The sequence below is a fragment of the Festucalex cinctus genome, chromosome 21 (genome assembly GCF_051991245.1).
Source record: "Festucalex cinctus isolate MCC-2025b chromosome 21, RoL_Fcin_1.0, whole genome shotgun sequence".
NCBI lineage: Eukaryota > Metazoa > Chordata > Actinopteri > Syngnathiformes > Syngnathidae > Festucalex > Festucalex cinctus.
In genome coordinates, this window is record NC_135431.1 from 7,521,075 (window position 1) to 7,541,399 (window position 20,325).

The window sequence follows — 20,325 nt, forward strand, 5'->3', positions numbered from 1 at the left end:
TTTTTTTTAACACCCCTAGTATAAATCCATAACAGACAAATTGGAGGGCATCGGTATCAGCCTCCTCAGCCTTGGCCTACTTTTAGGTGCTTCTAAAGGAGCTGCAGAGTTCACGGAAATGTTGTTTGTGCGTATTGTTTTCCGTGGCAGAGGAATGCACAGAATGACGCTGCTGCGGTTGCCAAGCAACGCGGAGACGTGGGCGGAAGGATTTCCTGTCCTTAGGAAGCTTTGTTTATGAGAGTTTGTGTGCATGCGTGCGTGTGAAAAATTGAGTCTGCATTTCAGTGTTATGCTTGAGTGCTTGCGTTTGAATTCTTTGCCTCAAGTGTAAGCACTAAATTAGTGGTTCTTAACCTGAGTTCGATCAAACCCCAAGGGTTCGGTGAGCCAGTCTCAGGGGTTTGGCAAACACACGCGTGTTCCGTGATGATATGTACCGCTTGGCTATCATTGGCTGCGGGTGTATTTGGTGCGCTCAGTCGTCCATTTGTGGCTATTGTGATGGTACGTTGTGTGATTTCTTTGTTTTTGCAAATTTGAAATCCCTTCATATCAACTATTTTGAGCAAAAAAGAAAGTGGTTGGACAAAAATGTGCAATACGAATTCACATTTATGGTTAAAAACTTCCATGTTCTCTTCTAGTTACAAAGTCATTCTTTTTTTTTTCTTCTTAAAGACAATAAGGTTTGTATTTACCTTTACTAGCCTTCTGAGGAAGTGGAGACCGAAATTCGTAAAAGTAAATACAAAGCTCATTGTCTGTAAAAAGAGAGAGAGAGGAAAAAAAACAATGAATGACTGAATTCACATATATAATAGAACGTATGGTGTTCCACAGGGTTCAGTTCCGGAGCCTCTGGTGTTTTCATTGTATCTGCTGCTCCTGGGCCCCAAACAATTGGATCAAAATTAACCCAAATTCAATTCAATAAGGAACCAGCTCAACGTTTTGGGTTGTTCATCCATCCATCCATTTTCTGAACCGCTTGCTCCTCACAAAGATCGCGGGATTGCTGGAGCCCATCTCAGCTGGATTTGGGCAGTAGGCAGGGGACACCCTGAACTGGTTGCCAGCCAATTGCAGTTGGGTTGTTCAATTAACCCAAAATGTTGGGTTAAATGAACAACCCACAAACCAGCCCAAGGTCAAATGAAAAACCCACAAACCCACTTGTTTTAAATTTGAAAATACATATATTATATTAGCCGAATACGATATTTATTCAATGAATGCGCATAGGAAACTGGTGTTGTTCACTACCTCCAACAAGGTTAAGAACCACGACACTAAAAGAAAGTTAGAAAGACGTGGTGCAGAAAAATGGCTGAAAAAAAAAAGCCCTTTCTAGTCTGTAGAATTTGGATATGTGTTGCATAACTCCTCTGGCCGGGTCGGATGTGAACTCCTCCTCTTCAACCCCAAACGCTCGCACCGTGACACAGCCACTGCGCTCACGCCAGCCCGCCTCTGTGCTAATGATGTCATCAGCATGCCTGGTTTTTATGTTTCCTCTTACACATGAGATTGCAATTATGTGTTCTTGCCCCGCAAGCAATCACAAAAACACACGCACACACACATATATACACAGACACATGGCGCGTGTGTCCTGCAGGCGTTGGACCCCGAGATTACGTAATTGACATTGAGTGAATGGGGTGACGTCAGAACGGCGCTCTCATAGTTGCCTCGTCTTTCTGGCTAGCTACAGTGATGTCACAAATGGATGCAGCCATACACAGATGGTGTCTGCGTGCTGGTTTGAATAATCACGTGTGAGGACGAAAATGACCTCAGAAACCTTCTGATTTGTTTAATCTGTTTGTTCCTCCCCTGCTTCGGCTCCGTTTAAAGTGGCTTGTTTTTCTTTTTGGTCCAAAGTTCCCAGCAGCATGTTGACTGATGTCCTTGTTACACATGTGCACACACGCAGGTTTCAGACTCATTCAGCCCCTTTTGAGTGGCTCTTGTTTGAAATTGATACCCCTGTTGTCTCTCAGCTGGTAACTCCATCCCCTTATTGACCTTCATCTGTGGCCGTTTGACCTTTTCTAGATGCTCATTCAGTGAAAGTAACAATGCGGAGGGGAGATGGAGAAGATGCGGTGTTGACTTGACAGATATGCTACCGTCCGGTTCTTATTTTAGCAAAGCATCACACTACGTCACAGAGAAAGAGAGTGGGGATATGTCGGTTAGCCTTTTATGGCAATCGACCAAAATAACTCTTTGAGCTCACAGTTGGAGTTGTGTTGTAGAAAGGAAATGTGGATCGGTTTGTGTCGTGTCTTTAATGGATTGGTTTGTTCTTTGGGCATTAATGTCCAAGCTCTGCACATAACCCATCAAGTGGATGGCTAAATGGGAGCGTTTAACAGATGTACACGCACACACAACAAACATGGTTTGTCTTTCCATCATCCTGTCCCACTAACTTGCTCTAACCTCAAACCACAAACCAAAAGCAAAATTCCACAGTTTAACAGTTTATGAAGTGAGCACTTGCATCACAACAACACTCACTAAACTGAAGCACTACACACACTTTACAAACTATAAGTAGAATCTCCCATCAAATTAATGACGGTTATGATGCTTCCGCAAAGGCTAAACCACAAATGATTTCCACAAACCACCAAACCATACACATTGAACAGAGCAATTTATTACCAGTTCGCAAATGTAAATTAATTTCATGTATCCATACAGGACAATCCAAGGTTGATACCAGTACAAGTGTGTTCAAAATCCAATATTCTATTGGAAATAATTACAGTTAGAGATGGTTGAGCGATACCAGGCATCGGGCTGATACCCAGCCTAATTTCAAGGTATCAGTACTCCCACTTTTGAGCGTTTTTACAATCAGAAAACTGCAAATTAGAAATTAGAAGAATCAAAATTTGTCATTAATTTAATCTTAAGTTTAATGAAAAATCGTCTGTTTTGATATATACAGGCCTATCTGTCAGTTGTTTTTTTTTTTTTTTTAAATGTTATGTATCAGAAGGACGAGTGGTATCGATACTTATCGGTGACTACTCAAATGTTGAGTACTCGTATTGGTCTCAGTCTGGGGAAAAAAAAAAGTGGTATCAAACAACCCTAATGACAGTAGATAGAAATGATGAACCAAATGATGTATTTGTTATGCAAAAGTACGCCAAGCCGACACACACGACTAAAGTAAATATATACACCCACCCACACGCGCGCTGCACCCCCACCAACAGGAGTCCTAGAGCCTTAGTCAGCGTCTGTGTGTCCATGCGTGGGCCTGTTCCCTGGCAATGTAAGGGGGGAAAAATACCTTCCCATATGATGTAAGCACCCAAATGCCCGTGCGTGTGTGTGTGCGTGCATAATTGTAAGCTTGTGGAAGCGTGTGATGGTCATTCTTGGAGATGGAGTTTACGATGCTCTCCACTGCAGCTTTTTTTTTCTTTCTAATGAATCCACAGTACAGTGCACTTTCTAAGTTTGATTCACACCCTCAGCAGAGCTCAATGTGGCCCCCTAGGCGAGATTTTATATGGCGCCCCTCCATCGATGGTTTGCATACGCGTACAAAAGAAAAAATAGCTATCACGTTTTACTCATGACGTGCCAACCAATTTTTGAGTAGTAATAATAATAATAATAATAATAATGATAATGTGTACTTTAACATTGATGTAAAGTTTAAAATAACGTGTTAGACTATTCAAACTGAAACTCTATAGAGGGAAAATGGGAATAGGGTTTTGATTCACTGTTAAAAGCAGAAAACCTAACCTACAAATATAGTACAACAAATAATCGAAGTGTAGATTAGGCCAATGAAGACACAGAATGACACAGACGTAGAATCTACAACAGTTAAGACCCTCTCCATGCCACCAAGCTACCGCAATATAAAAGTGGTTATTTACTGATTCGCATATCGTGCTGAGGCTAATCGTTCCGAAGCAACTTATCAGCTTAATTGTGCACTGGGCTAAATTACTGACACAGTACAAGTCATGCTTCATTTTATTACTGTATCTCATTTGGCTATGGAGTTATCATTTCTAGCCGTATTAATTGGCCATTGCTTTACATTTCAGTCTGTTAGCGTTTGTCATTTTAATTTTAATTAGTTGTATAATAACTAGTTTTTATGTAATTGATAAAATATCAAATGTAAATAAATATTGATCATATTGATTAACCAAACTATGTTTCAATGAAGTTGTAAACATTGTGAGTAGTGGCTGTCTTCAAACCTTTTCCTTACAGTATTCTGTAGGACAGCACAAACAAATGTCATCCGATATTTCATAAAGAATTGTTGACCATAAAGATGATTTGGTTCAATGATGTGACAAGCGTATTTATTTGTATACTTGTCCCACCGGTAATTAACTGTAATGAAATGATGCAGTATTTTACAGGTAGTCATTTATTATTATTCATCACTTTCCACATCACTTGGTCAATTTTCTCCCATTTCCTTCCCGTTCACTTTTAATTCTGTTGGCCACATGCATCCTCCTTATATGGCTTTCTGGAATTAGTTCCTTGCTTGCTCTTTAATATAATGGATTTCCTCCCTCTGGGACAGTACCTGATTATTTGAACTGTTCAGCCGCACCTCAAGAAACCCATCCCAATTAGAAAACTACACACCAATTTACAAGTTGCCTTTCCTTTTATAAACTCTTGAAAGAATTCGTAGAAGCTAATTTCAATCTAGTTTTTGCCACAAGCTTAATCCTGAGTCAGCTCATTTAAATAACACAAGGCATTGTTGAACATGCATGGTAGGGATGGGGGGGGGCTTTTGTGGGAAAGTAACCTTATCTGTTACCTTTGACCTCTTTCTCATGCGATTAGTTACATGTTCACCTATTTGATTTTGTTGCGTTAGTGAAGCTCTTACAGTCGTCTTCATTAATGTCAATCTTTTTATTGCTATTGGTCAGATAGAACTGAAGAAATTGACCATAAGTTTATGATAGGCTAAAACCCCTTTGATCCTGCACATGCTAACGTTTTGATAGTTGGGGGTGTCTAACGCTTAACTGTTCCATAAAAGCTGTGCCCAAAATTGGCTCGTCACTGTACGGCCGTTGAAATGTGTAAAAGTGAGTCAACTCGAGATTTGCTTCAGACTCATAAGAACACGCTGAGTCATAATATTTTGTTGTTGTTGTTTTACATGAACTATCAGTTTTGCCTGATTTGTGGTCTAAAGTGCATTAAGCATGTACAGTAGCTCAAACATGCAGAGAACAGTTGTAATTTGGAGCAAATTCCAATATTATAGGCTATTAATCATTGCTGGATTTTGATCTGGTCAGGGGCACACAGGTTGATTGCAGTGGAAATGATCTTTCTGGCGTGTCAGTTGCTAAGCAACACTGTCACAATACCCTTGTGACCTTTCGACCTCAGGCGAGTGTGGTGTTACTGTCCCGGTCTCCACAGCCATATGTGCTTAATGCTATCTGGGACGATGGCGAGACTGCCGCATAGCAACTGAGCAGCTGTGATTTCATGGTGGTTTTATGTGTTTGTGTCCATATGAAAGGTTGTCACAGTTCATCTATGGGTAAACCCAGCAACTCTTATCTACAGCATGATGGAGGCACAGAACCAGTCCAAAAAAAAAAAAAAAAAAAGTAACACCTCTTAGAAAGGGCATGCATCAATAACAGACGACTATAGTGAACAGTCGTTTCCCTCACGATCCATTCATGAAAAAAAATGTGATTCAAACCTCCCTCCTCCCTCCCATTTATTCAGTTGTCTTATTCATCTCTTTCTTGACTGCAAACCAAACACACCACGTGTTCAGTTTCTTATAGGCAAGACTCTTTTATACATCTCAACCACTCGTTTCCATAAGCGGAACGTCCTTGGCCTGTCTGACGCTCCCAGTGAGCCTTCCGTCAAACACCTGGGGCGGGCGCTCACACGGCGTTCAGACCAATGACGAATCCGACGTATAATGACATCAGTTAACGCAGAGTCTTTAGGACCGGCCCCTCGAGGTGATTCGTCGCAGAGAGAGCGCTCTTGCTGTTATGATGATTAAGTGCTATATGAAGGGCTATCAGAGGAGAGCCCCTTAATGAAAGTGGAGCTCAGAGAGCACAGGCAGTGGTGAAGCTGTGGAGAGCTATAGAGTAGGGAGAAAAAGGAGAAAAGAGAGGTATTGAGAAGAATTTAAGGTGGGAGACAAAGTGGGTGAGAAAAAGAAGAAGAAGAAAGGAAGAGAGGGGAGCACGGGGCTGAATATTCAACAGCTCTGTCCAGACTTGCTGAGTCTGACTGTTCATGCACTGAATGTAGCACGAGGCAGGCGGTGAGCACAGGAAACCACAGTAAAAGAGCAAAGGAGAAGGGGAACATGTGTCTGTGAATGCAAACAAATATGGAAGATCCAGTTGACCTTAATACGTTTTCATGCAAGAATGCAATGCAGTGACTGTGAACACTTGTGTTTGCCCTGCTTCAGAGCTTCTATCTTCTACCATGAATAGAAGCTGATTCCACCTGGAAACATTATTACACATGTTTTCGCCTACATATTTAGCTCTTTGAAAAAAAAAGAACATTTTAAAACAGAAATATTGGTCTGTCATAAAGGTTCCAGGACGGTGTCACAAATAGGTATGGGAGTGTAGCATCTAAAGCATAGGACAGCTTGTCACACAAAAACTCGTGAAGCTACTCTATCTTGGTGCGCATGTGTTATGGTGATCATCGGGGGCAGTCCTGGTTTGAACCCATGTTGCTACATCCCCTGGGTTAAGAGAGTGTGATAACTAGAGCTGCGTGATACATTGTTTGAGCATTGTCATCATGATGTATTTGTCGCAATAAATAAACAGAATGCAGGTTCTAAGATTTGTTGATATCTTATTAGTTTTAGGTTGTTTTTTTTAAAAAACATTCTTCGTTTTTGTATAGTTTTTAGTCTTTGTATTAGTTTTTTGTTTTTAAATTCTTGTGTGCAAGATTTAAAAAAACATCATAGTAAATATTGTGTAGTAAAAATGTAACAGCGGCGATGTGGGCGTGAACACAGCTGAGTTGATTCATCGCCAGTCGACGTGCCTCCTCTCATTCCCTTTAAATGCAGCGTGCGTGAGGTGCACTGGTGGTCCTTGACATGGTGGAAGGAGCTGATTTAATCGGGTCTGGCGGGAGATCAAAGCGCGCAAAACAAATTTACAAGGAACTGCAAGCAGACCTGCACAGGTGGATGATGTTGGACCGGGAGATCACAAATCTGGAACTATGGAGGTTTTGTGACATATCGTATATACAGGAGGCATCTTATTCAAGACATCTAAGTTGCTCTTAACTAAAACTTTGTACTCACGGCTTAAATATTGGCTACAAATTCGTACTTCTAAATTCCCAAGTTTCTCTCCTTCAATTCTGCTCAATTTGTTCATTAAAACTGTCTTTGTATTGCCTCACATAGCTGACTTCACAGCTCCTTTAGGATAAATCACCAATTATTAATTACCTTGGGATTGACTAGTGACCAGCCTGAGGTAAACAGCGCTTGGCTCTCATACCCTGCTGTTCCCCGGAGGATAAGTAGTATGGGAAAAATAGGGGTATATTAAAATTGATCTATTTTCTTAAACTTCCTCAGCTGTAGTCACTGATTGGACATCCAAAATGTGCAGGGCAACAAACTGTAACAATAGAACTCAAATGTAGCTTGGTCATTTGAGAGCAAAAGACTGCAGATTCCACAGAACTTCCATTAGCATAACCCTCTGCAATGCTATAAACTAGAATGGCATTTAGTAGATCACAGTCATCCAAGGCTGAACTATCTTAATTTGGATTGGCAAAATATAGTTTTCATGAATTGTCCGATTCCTGCAATAATCACAGGGAATGGAAATGCCCTATCTTGCACCATCACAAAGGTGATAAAATATTTCTGGATCAGTAAAAAACAAACAAAAATATTAATCAGTGAAATAAATGGGGTGTTACATATGGCCGGAAGTCGCAACAACAACTAACATATTTTGTTTTATAAATTTTATGTACATCAGCTACACTTTGGACAGGATAAGTCAGTGATGCACTAATATTGTAAAAGGCTCTCAATTTTTTTTTTTTTTTTTTAAACCTACAGGCAAATTAGTGTAGATTTAAGCCAACTAGTTTGTTTTCGGTGTTTGGGAAGGAGTCGGGGCACCCACAGGGATCTCAACACAGGCACTGTACCACTGTGTCTGTATTTAGGGTAAACATTCGAGTGGGAGTGTGTGTGCCAACAGATGGACCTTTCTCAGTTTATCCAACAAACACTACTGTCACCGCCGTACACTTGGCACTGGGCAGATGGATATGTCGGACTTTGCTTCTGAGTGCTGGCATGTCGAGCAAAAACAGGAGATAAGGCTGTGGGGGAACTGCAAGAGTTCAAAAGGACTAACTTTTTTTTTGCACTTACCTTTTAGCTCAAACTTATGTTGTGCTGTATTACAGCGCGAAAGCTTCTCCCCCTCCAGTTTTCCACTTAAAAAGGATGTTTCACCATACGTATAGTAGGCGCAGAGGGGATACCAGCCCCCCTCACCCTCTGACATATCACCCTTGGCTAAAGGAATGTAGAAGAAAAAGCGGCTCAAGATAGCAGATCAGAGGCTTTAATATGAACCACATTGTGTGTTGTTCTCCTGTTCCACATCTCCTGTGTTCTTTGCATCAGGAGTGAATAGCCTTTGATGAATATCTACAAAGAGATTCAAGACTTATAAAGAGTACCAATTTATCCAGGTATGTTATCTAAAGCCTGGTAATTTGGGAGTTCAGTTCACTTATATGGGGAGCCGGGAGAGCTTGTGGTATTTATCAGGTGGAGAACCAACTGAGTGGTTAAGGAGTCGTCTCATCAATGCTGACCTCCTAGTCTTGGTTTATCACATCTCAGCCATGTCCCTTCATGATCTATTCCTTACCATGGCGTCCATTAGTGTTGTAGTTCTTGAGGTCGGTCTTGGTCTCGAGACTGGTCTCAAGGCCACTTTTTAAGGGTCTCTGTCTCGTAGGCATTTTTACTTGCCCTTGTCTCGGTCTGAGACATGGCGGGCTCGGAATTTTTTATCAAGGCCGGTGGAGACCAGGCTAGTATGACTGTATTCAGAAGTGAAAGAACAAATTTGCTTAGACTTGAAATAGGTTTCATTGGAAAAAATGCAAAAGATACTGATAATTTTGTTTGGATTTTTTTGTGCTATTTTTCTTTGATGTATACAGACCTAGTCTTGTCTCAATCTCACTCAACCTCCAAAACTCTTGGCTTTTTCTCTGTCCCAAATTCAATAATGTCTTGGTCTCGGTTGGTGTGGTCTTGAACACAAGCGTCCGTATAAGCAGAGGCATACTGAAGGAAAACGTGATGAAGGGCCTATGACTGACAGGGGCCCTATAAGAGTATTTTCATTAGCCTGAAGTGGCCAGAGTGAGATTTTGATCATGGGGCCCCAAATCTTTGATGGCACCTCTGCATGTCAAGAACCATAGCCATTGCCAGGCCATGTCTTAGCCCTGAGTTAGGCGCCTAATCACGGCATCGTCAACCCTCATCGCTAATTCTGTTGGCAGGGCTTGTCAGCCAGCATACGCTGAAAGACGGGGTGACTTTGAAATGTTGCTAATGACCCTAGGATATAACGACCCTCTCTCCTTTACACCCACTCACTATTTTCTTCTTTCGTGTCCTGACATGTCATTTGCACTTGTAATCATGTCCTTTCTTAAGCCTGGTTTATACTTCACGATGAACGCCGGTAATTAACGGAAGGGCAAACGCAGAAGTATAAATCAGGCTTTAGTCATTCCCACTCTTCTGCTGTATCTTGTGATTAGAAGAGTCCAGAAAAAGGGTGGTGTTAAAGATAGAGAACTTTGTATTTCTCTGTGAATAAAATGTAATTGGGAATAGGAAAATGGCTATTTATTTACAGAGAAGGGCATTTACACCATGTTGTCACCAGTCTGTCAGTACCGAAGGAATGTCCGTGGGTCTGTTACTGACAGACTCCTGTTTTTGCTGGCGAATTTGATGACTGACGGTAACTTTGAAACAATGACGAAATAAGCGCAGACGGAAGCGATTTTCCGCCGTCCCCCGAACCTTCATGAACCTGAGAACCAAAGACAAGGGGCAGCTTGGAGACCAGAAGCAGGAGGAGCAGTAATAGCATCTGAATTTATACAGTAAATATATTTTGTGTTCTGTCACAAACATGGATGTGTCAAACAAAAACACTATATCCAAGATAGACTGCTCATTAACCACTCCAATAGGCAACACTTAAGCTTCAAACCAGCAGGCTTGTTGCCAAACTTATTTAAATCTTGACTAAACAAAAGAAAGACAGCTCCTTATTGAGTCTGCCACAAGCACCTTCATTAACCGTGTAAACTTACCAAGAGAGCTTTCAGCTTTAAATAATTTTACTGCCAGCTCCATAAGATGGAGACGAGCACATCAAGGCACTTGCCTATTTCAGCTCTGATCTTACGGGTAGATAATAAAAACAACTTCTAAGACTGTAAACAGTAATTTACCTTCTACTTCCTTTTTCTAGAGTGGTAAGAAAAAAAAGTGTGTTAATGTTGGACACAAAGAAGGTGATACTGACACAAACACAAACTTAGAGACAGTAATACAGTTCAGCGATGCAGTGGCTCGGATAAAAAGTGGCGCCATGGGAATAATAAACATAAACTCAATAAAGAATAAGCATTAAAATGGCAGCAGCCATTCTATCTTAGCTAAAGGAAAACATGACCTGTTCTTTGAAATAAATACTAAGCTACGCTTTAAAGGAGCTCACTTTATAGGTTTCCTTACAATAAAAGCAACTATTAAAATCAGAAATTGGTATTTTCTTTTGCTTTGGTTTGGTTTGTTTATGTCAACATTGCTTTGTCCTTCCTCAGTCAATCAACAATGTCATAAGGTCATATTCACAGAATGACAGAACATAATGACACCAACTTCAGTGGTGCCATTTCTTTTTGTATTCCCCACAAATGCATCCTATGCATTTTATTGACATATAAACTTTGGTTCCAAAGGATGGAAGGATGGGCTGACGTACACCGTTAGAAGTGAATTCATTTCTGGTTGCGGTTCAGTTTGATCCAGAGTCTATACGCTTACTTTTAATTTAATTTTTACTGTTCAAAGTCGGATGTTCTCTGCTTTATCACGCTTCTAGTCAGACGGTGAAAAGTGTAATCATTCACTTGAATTGCGGTGTTAAATCCGCTAGCCATGTCAATCTTAGTAGGTTAGCTTAGCCTTTAGCATGGCTACTCCATCTTTGCTCTTCATCCCTTTCGTGAGTATGACACTAGTCATAAATGTAGCTTATTCGCTGCCACACAGGTGATGATTACTGATTTAGGAGTGACTCAGCATTGACAACATATTTAGGCACTTGTAGCCAGCCAAAGCTGTTGCTAGTGATCTGCTTCTGTGGAACTAGCACAGAGCTTCCCGCGACCTCCGACTACCCTCGATAGATTGGCCCATTCTGGTTTCACCTCCGTGTTCTTCTACTTGCTTTTTACGGTTGCTTCTGTGTTTGATTTTCAGTTTTGCCATTCAGGGCGGTAAATTGCATCGCTAAATGCAAATTTTGACCCAAAAATGCGATGCACAATCACTTATTTCGAGGCTTGTCCAACAATCAATTTTGCGAAGACCAAGACCACTTCTTCAACATGGTTCCAGTACATTGACATTATCAAAAGAATTCTCATCTTCTGTGCCAGAGATGTTTCACAGAAAGAAAAGGGACGTCAAACCTATCTTAACACCACTTTAGTTCAAAGTCGTTAGGCTTAATCATCTTGGCACGACTGATATCCGCACCAAATCATAAGGGCAGCCCTACAAGTTCTTAAGATATTACTTCTTGGAAGAAAGTGGGCTAACTGTATGAAAAATGTTTCCATTGCAACCTTAAAGGAACTTTATTTATTATTATTATTATTATTATTATTATTACTATTTTAAATGTTACCTGATTCAACTATTCACACAATGATTAATGATGACAGCATCTACTACCCTGGACAGAAAGTTATTAATGGCCAACTCTTACACACACACACACACACACACACACACACACACACAGTTATTTTTTTTTATTTTTATTTTTTATGAATTAGACTGAATATCACCATGGCATATTGTGTCCAGCAGTTGGAGGTCATAAACAGTTATATGAGCAAAAGTAATTAAAGTCAAGGCGGGTTATGTTGGACTATCAAGGCCTATTTCACTCTTTTGTCATTTCCCATGACCTCTATATGTCACATTTTCTCCACCAGATACCATCTGAATGTCAGATCTATTGTCTCAGATACAATGCACAATATCTTTGATGATTCCAATCGACAGTCTCTGCAAATCTGCAAAAGGGAAAAACAAAAATCAAAGACAATTCATCAATAGAGGGCAGGTTTGTGGAACTGGATGGTCTCTTCCAGTTGTTGTTGCCATGATTTTTTTTTTTTTTTTTTTGGTGTGTGACAAACTGTCGACCAGTGGCTGAGAGCCTGTGCTGCTGTTTGTTAAAGATAAGTCAAGAAGCCAGAGGGGGAAAAGAAAAGAGGGCCACAGACAGACACAGAGTCCTGTTTATTCATTTGAAAATAGTGATTTTTTGGGGGGGTGTTGTGGTGGTGGTATGAGGACTGCAGGACATCCAGATGGAAAAAAAAAAAGCTTACTTCCTCACAGCTTCGTCTCAACGCTATCCTCAGTGCGGGGCACCTGATAGATCTCGGTCCTTTCTTTATACGGTCCACCAAGCCTTTCTCCTGGCACTTTTTTTGACCGGCACCCTTCCTTGGCTGCTATCAAAGCTCTTTTGGCTGTGACTGCACGCTTTGATATCCTATAGTGTTTCGAGCACTCTTTCTTAGTGTCTCACTCCGTCTTGTTCGCCTTTCCCTCAATATTGTAAAAGAGCACAGACTGCCGACAGGGACCTGCTCACTGTCAGGCAGAGAATGCCTTTGAGGGAGTGAGGGAAGGGCTGAACACAGGAGGGAGGGGTTTGAAGAGGTGTCCGTGACAGCAGGTGTGCGTTTTCATTGTGAAGTCGAGATATCTATTTATTATGTTGTCAAATTTCAATTCATTGGAGTCTAATCTTGTGAGGCAGGAGGATTCATGAGAACAGACAAACATAATCCGTCTTTTCAAGCTTCAAACTGAGACGAGAGTGGCCAATCCAAAAATGGCCGAACCAATCAGGAGCCGTTGAGAAGACAGAGGGGGCAGTTTTACCAGAACATTACTTTAATTCTTTAATAAAAAAAAATAGTACAATCTTTCAAATCCTTCAGCCTGACTTGTCAGTGTGTTGTAATTGTCCGCCCTTCTCAAAATAGTTTCTGTAGGCTCCTTCCCAGATTGGTAAAACAAGCTCTTGCGAAACAAAACATCTGGCATGGCAGGTTAAGTGCAGTCCTGACTTGCCTTTCTGTCACACACCTTATTTTTTATGAGCTACCTGCTTCTACTGGTTGGTTAATAGGCAGTGATTCCACTGCCACATCACCGGATTGAGTTTTTTTTCACGCAGAAATGTTCCAATGGAGATTCAAACCTGGATCTACTGACTGTGATGCAGAAGTGCCAAACACTAGCACACACGCTGCCGCCATAAAATAATATGCAAGATTGGCCAATTTCAAAATAAACCTTACCTTACCAAATAATAAAGAGACATAAATGCCTTAGTGTGCTTTTATTTTCAATTTGTTTCTGGCAGTGTGTTGCGGCATAACAGCTGTCTTGACTCGTTTTCCCAGATTAAACTGTTGCTACGGACGTCAACAACACGTCGTCTTGAAATGATGTTTAATTGCCAAATATGGGCACTAAAAAAAAAACTATGCTGAAATTGTATTGTACAGCGCCTGTGGCCAGCATTAGCGGCTAGCATCGCCAGCGGCTAGGTAGGTAGGTGCTCCGTATAGGGAGGCGAGAGCCATCAGAATACTTTTCAAAGGGAGTTTAATAGATGAAAATGACTTGGCACACTTTGATGATGACAGACTGACATAGTTGCCATTCCTACTGATAACTTTTTAACAAATACTTGTTGTTACTTACTCAAATCGCTACTGTGGTTCTGATGTCACTTCGTGTGATAGACCAAAATATGGGGAGAGAATTGTCCACAGCCTCACTAGAAAGGTGTAACGGACAGAGGTTTCAATGGCAAAGGAACATTGCCTGTGTTAACGTAAATGTGACTACCTTGGAGCAGCTCGATCAAAACACAGATGACATTGCCACACATCTTCACACATTTGGTGTCGTTTTCCCGGCATTTATTAGCTCAGAGTGAATAAGCATGGGCGTAAATCTGTGTACAGTCAATAAGGGTGCTTTGTTGTTGACAGCTCATTAACCAGATTCAAGACCATTGTTTTATTTGGCTTATAACACCAAGGTAAATTTGGTAAGAAAAAACAAATGTTACTGTGGTGCAAGATTTATATGAAAACCTGCCATTAGAAAATATTCGATATGATGAAAACATGACACTGTTGATACAGCAGTATCATGATACTTTTTTTCTAATGTGCCACCAAGAGAGCGAAGTGGTGGAGAAACAGACGTTAGAGGCTGCGTGAGCGCGCGGGTGTTTATAACAGGGACGTGCTGTGTAATTGCTACTGTCAAGCGCTGGACTGGCCTGGGCTTTTTTAAGCTTGACTCAAGTGCTGTGTCCTTCACACAAACACAACCCCAGAACAGTCACAGTGTCACCTTCAAGTGTCCACATTGAAAACACACAGTTTTGTGTGCGCCTGACTCTGATTGGCCTCCATCCTAAGGCAGCGAGGGTGAGCGTGACTTCACGACTGCTGGATGCCGATGAATCACAGCAAGCTTACTTTGTTTGCCTGACGCAAATGTGTGTTTGCTTTGTTGGTTAGCCTACTTTGGAACACAGAGGCTCTGCGTGCGTGCGTGCGTGTGCCGTCTTGAATTATTCACCGGCAGTATTTGATTTGGTTCCATTGTACATCACATATGTCGTGTCTGAGATATTTGCCTCTAAGGTAGTCAAACACTTTTTTTTTTTTTTTTTTTTTTTCCCAGGAAGCATTATGAGTGTTAGTGTTCTCGTGGCATATTAAGTGGCCCAATTGATATGTTTTGAGTCAGAATTTTTCAGTTATGTTCTAAGACTCCATTACTGTGCATATACTGTACTGTATATTATGTCCTTATTAGCTGCGTACTTGTTTTGGCAGTATATAAAGAGGATTGATGTTAAATATTAGGGGTGTTAAAAAAAAATCGATTCGGCGATATATCGCGATACTACATCGCGCGATTCTCGAATCGATTCAATTTTTAAAAATCGTTTTTTTTTTTTTTTTTTTTTTAAGAGCTCAGAATTGTTCATTCGGTAGTCTTACCGATTCAACGTCTTATCATCATTGCCTTTTTTTTTTTTTTTGTGTGTGAATCGATTTTTAAACTTCCATTTTTAATGGAAAAATATTCAACAAAACGTCTGACTTCGGGTTAGGATTCACACCTTGAGCATGGAAGAATGTTATATGAACGGAACATTAAGCCTTAATATTTTATTTTAATGCTGTTCAAACATGAAACAGATTACAACCTCTATAAGACTGAAATTTCAGATAAATAAATAATACATTTTCATATAAATCTTACACTCTACAAGCTTACTGATTAGTATTTTCTAAATTTGAATGAAAAAAAATCGCAACAATCGACTTATAAATTCGTATCGGGATTAATCGGTATCGAATCGAATCGTGACCTGTGAATCGTGATACGAATCGAATCGTCAGGTACTAGGCAATTCACACCCCTATTAAATATGCTTAAAGATTTTTTACAGCGAGTGAGGTTATTTTCTGCTGCTGTAGCTATCACTTGTGCTGAAGCTGCTGTGTATGATTAGTTTCATCATCTTTAAACGTCTTAATTATGGCTGAACTAATTCCAACTAATCTAAAAAAAAAAAAGTGAAATATACATAACATTTCTTCTAAATGAGAACATGGTCGAGTAGTGGTTCACATTCCTGCCTCACAGCTGACTGTATAGTGTCGGTATGTGAGGACTAAAGCTAACGTCCCAAACCAGCTAACAAGAGCAAATGTTGTAGGGATAGACTGATTATCAGCCAGCCCGATTACCATTGCCAATGATATTCAGTGTTTTCATGAATATCGACATCAGCCTTTGGGGGGGGGGGGGGGGAAATCTGACATCTGATAATATATCAATTTAAAACTGCATTCACTGCAGTGATATATTTAATGACATTTTCATTTAACTTTTATAAGAGATGTAGCTTACCTCGGGAACTCTCTGCACCTTCTGTTTTTATTTGAAATTAAAACTAAGATCCTGGAAAACTTTTATTTACTGTAGAAAACAATAGGGAGCTATTTACGTGTTTAAGATTTCAACTTTTTAAGACATAACAATGACCCTGGGATCTCCCTGAACTTTTTTTTTTTTTAAGACTAAACAAAGATGTCTAGACAAAGAACATAATAAAAAAAATCTACATTTTAAAATAATTGTAAAAAAATCTACATTTTGCAAATATGAACAGTTGCTCAATAATTATATGCCTAAAAACATTTCAACAAAGTTTGGAGTTTGAGGGTTTTTCTTTGTTTTTTGTTTTTTTTACGCCAATATTTTCCCTTTTAGTGAAAGTGCATATCTGCTTACAATATCGGTTATCGGCCTCATTAACTATTAATAATAGACATCGGCCCTGGGAAAAAAAAAAAAAAAAAAGCTTATCTCTAAAATGCTGCAAATCACCTTATTTCAGAAGCTAAAAAAAAAAGCAAAATGTTCAATTTTGAACAATGGGATTTGTCGCCATGCAAATACAATTGACGATTTATTACAGAAGTTTATCGATTTAGTCTCGACTACTTCAATACAATATTGTCATTGCTCAAGGTGTTCAAAATATTCAGAGATTAAAAAAAAAAAAATCCCAATACACCAGAAAACATATTTCATTGCATGAGGCCCGACTTTGTTGCCTTAAAATTGAGACTAGAGTAAAATTTAGGTGACTGGGAAACTCAAGTGTTTTAAAATGAACTTTTTAGAACACAGCTGTCAAACAGCCAAAACAATGTAATTAGTAACAACAAAAAAAAGAAAAAAAAATGGAACAGTTCCTGAAATAACTTTTCCAGCGCCAGCTTGGCAACAATTTGCATAAAATCAGTTAAGCACTGTGCAGTAGGTCAACATCATTTTCAATCTTTTTTGAGCACTGTTGGACATTTGATTAAAGCCAGCTGCACACTGAGTGATGGGGGAAAAAAATTGGAGAAACACGAAAAAATGTTACTGTCGGTGACCGACCCTCACACACCTACCAAGTTGCTGCAACAAAAAAATGCAGCCCTCTGGCGAACGATTTGAAGCTATATTATTTTATTGAGCCACAAACAACATACGATTGTGAAGGAAAAAGTGGATTGCCTTACCCAGCGTAGCTATATTTCTCTGTCTGTGGAGAATACAGTACAAATAGTGGAAACAGGTGAGAAGAAAGAAAAGACTGGGGGTCTTTGAGAGGCTGCTGTTGGCTAATGATCATTTTATTAAATCATACAATCAATCAATCAAACTTTATTTATATAGCACCTTTCATACATTCAAATGCAATGCTGAACAATTAAAACATCCATCCCCCCATATCCCCATGATCGTACCCACAGACGCACACGCAAACCACAACATGGCGGGGCACAGAAGAACCCTGTGAGGAAAATGTTTTAGTCAATAAAGCTTTGTCGTTGCTTGTCTGTTTTCCTCTGATGCCGTGCTAGCATGGAGGGAGTTTGCAAACTTGGATGCTGAACTGGAGAGACAAACTTCCGCTTGTTAGCTTAGCGCTAGCTAGCTTCCATGACCGATGCATCATAGATGGATTTAAAACTTTACCAAAAGAAAAAACAAACAAAAAAAACCACCCAGGGTTCTTTCCTTGGCCAGTGTACGGCGAGGGAACCTGGAGTTTAAAGTAAGTTATTTTAAATTAAAAAGGAAAATCATTCCGTGGGTTAATGCAGCTGCGTTAGCGTGTCGGCCACATATTTACACTCTGTTTTAAAAAATGTGATTATGAGGCTTGGTAAAAAAGTGCTTTGGACAATGTCTTTTGTCTTTTGACGAGACCCCCCTTTAAAAAGTCAAGCCTACACCATGTATATATATTTATTTTGTGTCTCTGTTTGTGTGAACATTTCGGGCTGCGGTGGTTGCCGTGCAGCTGAGCAGTGGCTGGGACAGGAGGGTCAGCAGCAGTCCCCCGTGACACCCTGGCCACCTCACCTCTATTCCATAATTCTTTGCTACCATGGATGACATGGAGGAAGACATTACAGGATGTGATTGGTCTTGCTCATCTTGCCTAAAGCCCAGTGGAAACAGGAAATGCATTGGCGGGGTGATGGTCCAGGGGCTGAAAATGGAGACCATCACTAGACTTCCTTCCTTGTTGACATATGCAGCAGAAGTTATTATATTCTATACTCCGATTTTTTTTCCCCTCCCATTTTCTGCCTCTGATCGGTCTCCCTCTCCCATTCCAGCCAACCTGACTATGTGCAGCAGTGATAAAGGTCGTCTTTTGTCATCAAAAAGTGCAGATTAGTTTTGCCTCGGTGCATCTGACTGTCTGCTTTATCACTGGGACCAGAGTGAGCCACAAGGTTCAGCTAACCTCTCTGCAAGGTAATAACTCCGACCAGTCTTCTACACTAGCATTACTACATCATTGTAGAGCGGGGCCAGGGGGGGTTATTTTAACACAGTCTTTATTTGACTGTGTCGTGAAGACTGACAGGAAAGTGAGGAGCGGGAGGATGTGACATGCAACATATGTCATGAGCGGGGATCAAACTGACAAAGTTGTAATAGTCGTTTCAGTCCACTAAGGGCCCAGTGTCGAGAATAAACGCAAACGCTGACAGCATGTCATAAGCCTATATTGGTTTTATTTTAATATTCCTCCACTGATGTGGTTTTGGGGGGGCTCGTAACTTGATAACCGGGGGATTTCACTCGAAGTCGGTTCTGCGAATATAGCAGCCGGCAGGGAGCAGACTCCAGCTCGTGATGTGAAGGATATTATTGAAATGTTTCGTCTGGCTTTGGAATACAAAACATCCAAAAGTCGGAAGCAGCAGCCAACAGGGAATGAAGATCTTCCGAGGATTACGTAAATGTGACATGTGATTTAGACTGGTATCGGCGAGAGCGTGAAGGCATTGTAAGATGATTACACTGTCAATTAGAGAATGGGAATTAGTCGTTAGCCACAGAGGATTTTTTTTTAACCTTCTCGCCTTTTGCACACTCTGACAGTCACAGAGGCTTCATGGGGACCGTCAGGAAAGGTCAGCAGGGTGCATGAATGCCCAGATTATTCTTCTAAATGAACATGTTTAATGTTTACTTGTTTGGTCATCTGTAAATGCTGCTGATGAAAAAAAAAAATCTAAAGTCATGCCAATGTCTGCTCAGTTGGCAATTAAAGAAAGCTGTGAAGAGCTGGGTTATGTCTATGGATATTTTGTTAAATATTTAATATAACTGTACTGTATATTTGGTTATAGTTTGCTTTCCATGCGTTTAAAAAGAATGTTGGTCATGGTTGATGCGCATTTGACAAAATGTCCTTGATCGACTGGGGAACTTTAACATTTCATTGTAGATTCTCCAAGACCTTTTGAAAGGTACTGCACATATTCTAGCAGTGTGCTTTTGTTTTGTTTTTTTCACAATCTTTTATTTTACTTCTAAACTGTTATCATCATTGAAAAGTTTGGTTAGTTTTATTTAGTCATACCTAAAAGTTGTGAATTCTTGCTTAATCATATCATTCTCAGTCAAAACTAAGCAAACATTGATGGAGGTCATGTCACCCCAATAGAAAGATTACGTTCAATTGAGTGAACTTGTGAATACTTTAAAAGTGCCATATCCTTGTAAGAAGTATCTCTTTAATAAAAGAGAAACATATCTCTATCTCATTCTCCATATATTTCAAAGTGGAATGGTCACATCTTTGAAATCAAAAATCGATTTTCCAAAACAAATACACATTGCTATTGGAAATGTGAATTAACTAACTTTGTTTGGCTACTTTGTTTTTACACTTAACATTATATGGTTTTATGGTTAATTGTTTTGTTTAGTATGTCAATGCTGTGGTTTTGTGGGGAGGCATTGGAGGCCTTTAA

General features: G+C 40.1%; 1 protein-coding gene across 9 annotated transcripts in view; it reads left to right on the forward strand.

Moving 5' to 3' along the window:
- The window catches only part of LOC144010073 (forkhead box protein N3-like), a 220,047-nt gene that overhangs the window by 145,351 nt on the left and 54,371 nt on the right, over positions 1-20,325 (forward strand). The window contains exon 4 of one of the 9 annotated variants that reach the window (XM_077510170.1): positions 18,673-18,814. The exons of the other annotated variants lie outside the window; for them this stretch is intronic. The gene's annotated coding sequence lies outside the window, so the exon portion shown is untranslated. The remainder of the gene's footprint in view (positions 1-18,672; positions 18,815-20,325) is intronic. 9 annotated transcript variants of the gene reach the window in all.